The sequence below is a fragment of the Vanessa tameamea genome, chromosome 13 (genome assembly GCF_037043105.1).
Source record: "Vanessa tameamea isolate UH-Manoa-2023 chromosome 13, ilVanTame1 primary haplotype, whole genome shotgun sequence".
NCBI classification, from domain to species: domain Eukaryota; kingdom Metazoa; phylum Arthropoda; class Insecta; order Lepidoptera; family Nymphalidae; genus Vanessa; species Vanessa tameamea.
This window is the reverse complement of record NC_087321.1, coordinates 5,961,090-5,968,027: the sequence shown is the minus strand read 5'-3', so window position 1 is coordinate 5,968,027 and position 6,938 is coordinate 5,961,090. Positions and strand designations below refer to the sequence as shown.

The following is a 6,938-nucleotide window of genomic DNA, read 5'->3' as shown; positions in this document are numbered from 1 at the left end:
GTGGAGTAAGCTCCAAACCTTCTCCTCAAAGGGAAACGAGGCCTTAGTCCAACAGTGGGACATTAACGGGCAGTCACTTTACTAATTAACTTTAATGGCTTTCGATTTTTTTTTACAAACCAAGATAATCTCCTACGGTTTTTTGGTAATGAGCTACTGGTAGATGTCACTTATAAAAGTAATTAATAAGAAAAATCTTATCCTTGTTTCATCCATGTGCGTTGTGTTTGTCCGTACATGTATGTACATTAAATAATAAATCGTACCCTAAAATCTTCGTGAGACTATAAAACAATACAACAATACACAGTTATAATAATTTTCCACTGTAGGTATTGCACAATATAATTTTATTGTTACCTAAGGCGGCCTTTCGGTTATAAAGTTAGGTATTTTGTTTTCAGGTCGTCGAAGCCGCGCCCTCGATTTTATTTGCATAGCTCGTTATAAAGCAGTGAAATAATTTTCACTAGGCTGAGACCTCATTTCGTCTACAGCACTCAAGTGTCATCAGAGTGTGTTTCACGCACTTAAAAATATAAAAGAAACAAGAACAGTACACGTGTCGCCTTTTGTAGTTGTACTAATTAAATATTTTATTTAAACACTGATAGAAAAAGTACTTAAATTTAATATTTTCAAGCTTATTAATTTTTATATTCGGTATATTATATTATGGTATAGTTTTATGGAATATTTTGGTATAGTTTATCAGGTTTTCCCTAATGTGAGTGTGATATAGGTTGGGAATGCCGATCGTCACATCAAAGGTCACGATAGCAAGCACAAGGAAAACATCGTGAGGAAACCTGCATGTGTCTAATTTCAACGAAATTCTGCCACATGTGTATTCCATCAATCTGCATTGGTACAGCGTGGTGAAATATGCTCCAAACCTTCTTCTCAAAGGAAGAAGATGCCTTAGCCCAGCAGTGGGAAATTTACAGGCTGCTAATGTAATGTATGTATGTATGTAATGTAAATTCTATATTACGATTTCCACCAACTCGCATCAAGTGAGATTGGAAGAATGTGATCTAAGACCGTTTCCTCAAAAGAAAAGAACACCTTTTTTCAGCAAAGGGAAATTTAAGGCTTAGTACTTACAAACTTATTGATTATACACAAAATAAATATATATATAGATTTTGGCACATACGTACATAAAATTACTAAAAAAAAAGTAACGACAAAGAAGCAAGGGTTGGCCAAGGGGCGTAACTTTGAAAGGAAATTACAAACTCATTGGCTACGGAACCCAAAACTAAAGAACATTTAGGATTAATATTACCAATATTCCCATTTCATGCAGTATAAACTTAAAACAAGCGCATTCATTATTCACTAAGTTTGACATAATATATTTACTATTCCTTTGTTTCTTAGCTTCAACTTAACTGTTAGCGTTTTCTTTGCTCTACGATCGTTTATAAGAGCTTCGCGTTCAAACATTCATTAACTTTTTTAAGTCGTTTATAGTGGTAATAATATACTTGGTTAAAGTATTTTAGCTTAAGAAACTAATTATGCACTTCATTAAACCAACATACTCTTAGAATGTTTTTCGTTTGATCGTTTTAAATAATATATTTAAGTATTAAAAGTAACAAACAGCTAGTAAAAGTTCCACTGTTGGTTTCACCAATACGAGTTGGTTGATATACATGTGGCAGAATTTCCTCTGACGCATGCACGTTCTAACGACGTTTACTTTATTTGGTGGAAGGGTGTGCCAGCTTGCAGCAGCTTGGTAGGTACCACGTACACATCAGATATTTTACCGCCAAACAGCTCGAACATCTTAGCTTCCAAGTTCGGTGGCGCATTCGTGTGATGTAAGGAATGGTTATTATTTCTTACAGTATCTTACAGTATCTTACAGTAACTTTTCTTTACCGCCGCGCACAAGATGAATTACAAAAATAATTATGCACATACTCATAATAATGCACATGCTTTGGCCCATCTCGAATTTGGGAAAAGACTATTAAATAATAACAAATTATCCTGATGGAATACTGTGCATGAGATTTTACAATCATAATAATGAATCTAACATTCTCTATCGTTCTAATAATACGATGGAACGGTAATCCAACACGACCGAAGAGAAATCAGAGACAGTAACAACGGGTTTATGTGTATCCCGTGCCTCAGGAAACTACATAGGTAACACTGCCGATGTTCTAATTTATATATGTAGTTATTTAGAATTTTGAGAATGAAATATATATATTTTTTTTTTTTACTCCCAAAAATTAGAACGCTCTGTACGAAATATTACAGCCTTACATGATTCCGAAGATATCGACGTAGTAAAAATATATTGATATACAGTACTGAACTCTCAAAGAACATTTTCATACAAAGTTTGATAATATTTATAATGAGTAACACAAACAAAGCTGAATACGAATTATATAAGATCATTCGAAATAATGATTTGTGCAACTTATAAACCTGTAATTTAATAAAATATTCAATGAATCGAAATAAGATAAAAAATATATTATATTTCTAATCAAAATCTGCGTAATAATTTATATAAAACCAAACAGTTGTCGTTGTTACTTATCATGGGAATTGATATTTGAACAAAATATTGAATAACTCGTTTCGAATGATCAAAGTGAATATTTTTATATTTTCCCGTCGTCGAATATAATTTCATTTTGATTTCTACGGCGGTTAATTTGTTATTTCTGTGAAGAGAAAGGTTGTTTTATTTAGCTTTAAGTATGTTAATCATATTATGATTTTATTAAATGAAATTTCGCATATTACCTCTATAAAAACGGGAGAATATCCGTTTGGTTTTATTTTTATTATATTTATATTGTATATATTACTAGTCACTCGTTTCTAATTCGTACTAGTTTTTTTTTATGTTCTGTTCCAACCGCAGCCAGATCTACTCTACTGGGCCTAATCTACTTAAAAATCAACTTAGTAAAGTAAGGGAGAAATAAAGTTGAAATTAAGGCGATCGTAACTTTTTGTATATATTTCGATGATATGATATTTCGGTTAGGTTAGAGTTCTTATAATTTAAATTTAATTAGCTTCGGTAGATTATAATCTAGCGAAAAGTTATGCGTTAAATTGTGAGCAGTATGTTGCAGTTCACAATCTCGCGAGATAGGTTATAATATAACGGTATTTACAATTTTACGGTGTTATATATTTATATTATATGTTATAATCAACCATTCAAAAACATTTAAAATAAATATCGACGGTCACTGATTATCTAAGTTTATAATATTATGAAATTCATAAAGAATGCAACTGAGAGTTACAAATTTGTTACCACCATGACAACCCTAGATGGATGCCCCTTTCTTTTACTGCGTCTTAAACGTGACGTCAGTTCCTTGACCACGTCACTCAGTTTTCGGTGTAGATATACATACACACAATATATATATATATATATATATATATATATATATAGTATGGTCAAATTTGCTGTCTTAACAAAGACACGAGACATTTTTTTTGGAAATTTATTTATATCTATCAGACTGGTCTCCTTTTCAATCTACACACTTCTCCCGACGATACTCCTTTGTTTAATCCTTTTAAAAAGTACTCAGCAATTGGCATCTATATCTATCTGCAAAAAAACTGGTTTACGTAGATGATGGTTTCCTTATTGGTTTGCAACGTGTTAGCTATAGCACTTTCGAATTTAGAACGTATTGTGCAGATATGTTTCGACAACTGAAAACAAAAATTATTCAAAATAAAATTTATATTCTTATATATTAATAGCGTAATCCGAATTTTGTCCCAGTGATTATGAGACGATAGCTGCACATAAAAAAATATCTCGGTTATGGTCTCATTTTGAAGAGCTCTTGAATTGAATGAATTGATTCTTGATCGCAATTTACTAAATTGTTACATTTTAACAAATAATTAATTTTAGAGAGAGAAAAACGGTACTGGCCGGTTTCAGAGCGGGCTGAATAAGAAAAAAATAAAATAAAACGTAAACAAAATTAAAGTAAATTAATATTAACAAACTCCAATTCTAACTGAACTATTTTACACTAAAAATTTCATTTAAAAATTATTTCAACAATTTAGTGCCAAATGTTGATGAGTGACTTGCAGTTTACAATGAAATTAATGAAATCAAAACAGAACCTGTCATAGGTTTCGAAATTCCTAAAAAAATCTTTTGAATAAACGCGTAAAGTTTCGCGGGGGACCCACTAGTTTAGTTTTAAAAGAGTAGACCATTGTTATGAAATAAAAATTGTTATTTGAACAATTGTTTTTTCTTTTAAATCTTAAAAACTTTTTTAGTATTTCTACGGGTTGGAACATTTCTGCGCAACATAGTCTATTTCTTCCAAGACGTGTACCTAAATATTTTAAAAGCAGGTCTCGTTGGACTCTCTCATTTGCCTAGTGGCTAGATATAATGCTGCAAATGCTGTGGTCCTGGGTTCAAGCCTCAGTCTCAATCTCAATCTAACTCGGAGTCTAGAAGTTGGAAGAGCGTACTGGAAGTGTCCACTCCCTCGGTATGCATATAAAGCAGTTGAACCTACACCTGAACTTTTTCCGGTCATAACGCATTGATCATCATCAGCCCGCACACGTCCACTGCTGAACATAGGCTTCTCCAAATGCACGCCACTGTGGTCTTTCTTCGGCAACTCGCATCCAGCTCCTGCCAGCCGTCTTGCGCAAATCGTCGCTCCACCGTGCCTGAGGACGTCCTACACTACGTTTGCCGAGACGCGGTCTCCACTCTAGAATACGTTTTCCCCAACGGTTATCGGTTCTACGACAAATATGGCCGGCCTACTGCCACTTCAGCTTACTAATCCGGTGGGCTCGTGCCTTCTTCCCTGAGAATTCTAACTACATTTTCGAAGTTCTGGTTTACGTCTGTTGTGGTTTTCATGGCAGTGATTAGCGGGACCAGGAATTGGGGGCCGTGGCTTACGTGTTTTCACCATTTGGAGGTATTGCCCATAATCGCCACGCTGGGCAGGCGAGTTGGCGATCGCAGGACGCAACTTCTCGCACCGGTGACGCTGCTGTCCGTCACCGGCCTATGGTATTTAGCTACGCCTATTTTTTTTATGGTTATACCGCCATCAGTCGGTCGCCAGAGCCTCGTTTGCTAATCGGCAGGATGCACCACGGGCAGGTGAGGTTGGCTTGGGGCGCTAAGGTGTAGTTTGCGCCCCCTTACATCCCTGGGAAAACGAGTTTCATCGTTTACTTTTTTATGCTCTAATTTATATGATAAGCTGTATGTGTATTTCAGTTTGTCTCATCTCATATTACCACATAGAGTTATGAATGTGTTAGTTAGTACATCGCTCTCTATTATTAAGTCTCATATCTGATTTCACTTCAGCTAAGGACTAATTGTACTGCATAATGATCAGTCGTATCATATTACAATTGTAAGCATCGTATTGTATATAATAGATTATATTAATGTGTCTACTTTGTTACTAATGGAATTCTCATTTTTTGGCATTTCTATACATTTATTTTATTATAATATTGAAAGTAAAAAGCTCGTTTATATGCTACTGCTTGACAAAGAAGTAAGTCACGTTTTTAAACAGAAGGTCTGGAACTTATTCGGAGACATTTCTCTAGTTCGGTTTGGTATCCCACACATACGTAATTTTGACGTTTTCATTTTCCACCGAGCATGAGATGAATTTTATAAACGACTACAAATTAAGGACATAAGTGTTTACCTAGATTTGAAATCGTATTTATTTGCTTTTCTGTTTCCCTAACATCTTGTTGTCATGATGTTGTTAGGTTGATTCATGGGGGATTGAACCTGCGGCCTTCGCGCTATTGGCATGACGCTCTAACCAACTGAGCTTTATACAACACAGTTAAAGCTAAAGAACATCTTGGCTCATAGGGTGATCGAACCCACGGCCTTAGCATTATTAGCAGGACGCTCTAACCAACTGAGCTTTATACAGTACTGTTAAAACAAAAGAATGTCTTGGCTCATGGGGGGATCGAACCCGCGGCCTTCGCGTTATTAGCACGACGCTCTAACCAACTGAGCTAATGAGCCTGTTGTGTAACTCTATAAAAAATAACATCACTAGCGGGCTATCTAAATGAAACTCATATTATAATACAATTACTACCGCATTTAGCAATATCTTCTCCCGAAAAAAATCTATCATGTATATTTTATTGATCTTCATTTATCTTTGGTTATTTAAGATGTTTGGTAAAAGAGTATACAGAAGCTATTGATACTAATGGACAAAATGTACCGTTATTTTAATTATGACAAAGATGGTTATGCGATTTATATTTATATGAGTTATTACATTAATAAATGTAGTTAAGCGGTTGTTGTGGTTAGTGTGACTTAAGTTAAAAATCATGAATTTTTAATTATAAGTAAGATCAGTGGCTAAAACGTTTTACAACAAGCAGTCATTTTAGACTGAACTATTCAGTAAACTTTTCAGATACTGTCTATACTAATATTATAAATCTGTCTGTCGGTCTTTCACCACCAGCCAATGAACCGAACCTAATACATGACGAAAACTCCCTAAAACGCAAGCGAAGCCGCGTTTGACAACTAGTAGTGAACAAGTGTTTGTGCCAAGAGAAGTGCACTCTATCCCCTCTTTCTCATAATAACGGACAGAGTTAGGTACTGGACTAAAGGCTTTACATGTTTTTTTTAAGGACGGGAGTATAAACAATGCCTTCACAGAATAGCCCATTGACTTCTTTATTAGGCCGACCCAGGATTTAAGCCCACGTCCTCGGGATGTGCCTTGTTAGGTATAAGCTGGCCACTAGGTCAGGCATTAGGTAAACTAATATTTGTATAGCAGCATTTCGAAATGTTATCCTTTCGTTTGAAATACCCATGCGTTATATTGAGCAATAAAATATTTAAGTGTTCGACA

General features: G+C 34.8%; 1 non-coding gene across 1 annotated transcript; it reads right to left on the bottom strand.

The window, feature by feature from the left end:
- Nucleotides 1–6,002: 6,002 nt before the first annotated feature.
- On the bottom strand, nucleotides 6,003–6,076 carry Trnai-aau (transfer RNA isoleucine (anticodon AAU)). Its single transcript has one exon. It is a non-coding gene; the product is annotated as a tRNA-Ile (tRNA).
- Between the last annotated feature and the right edge of the window lie 862 nt (nucleotides 6,077–6,938).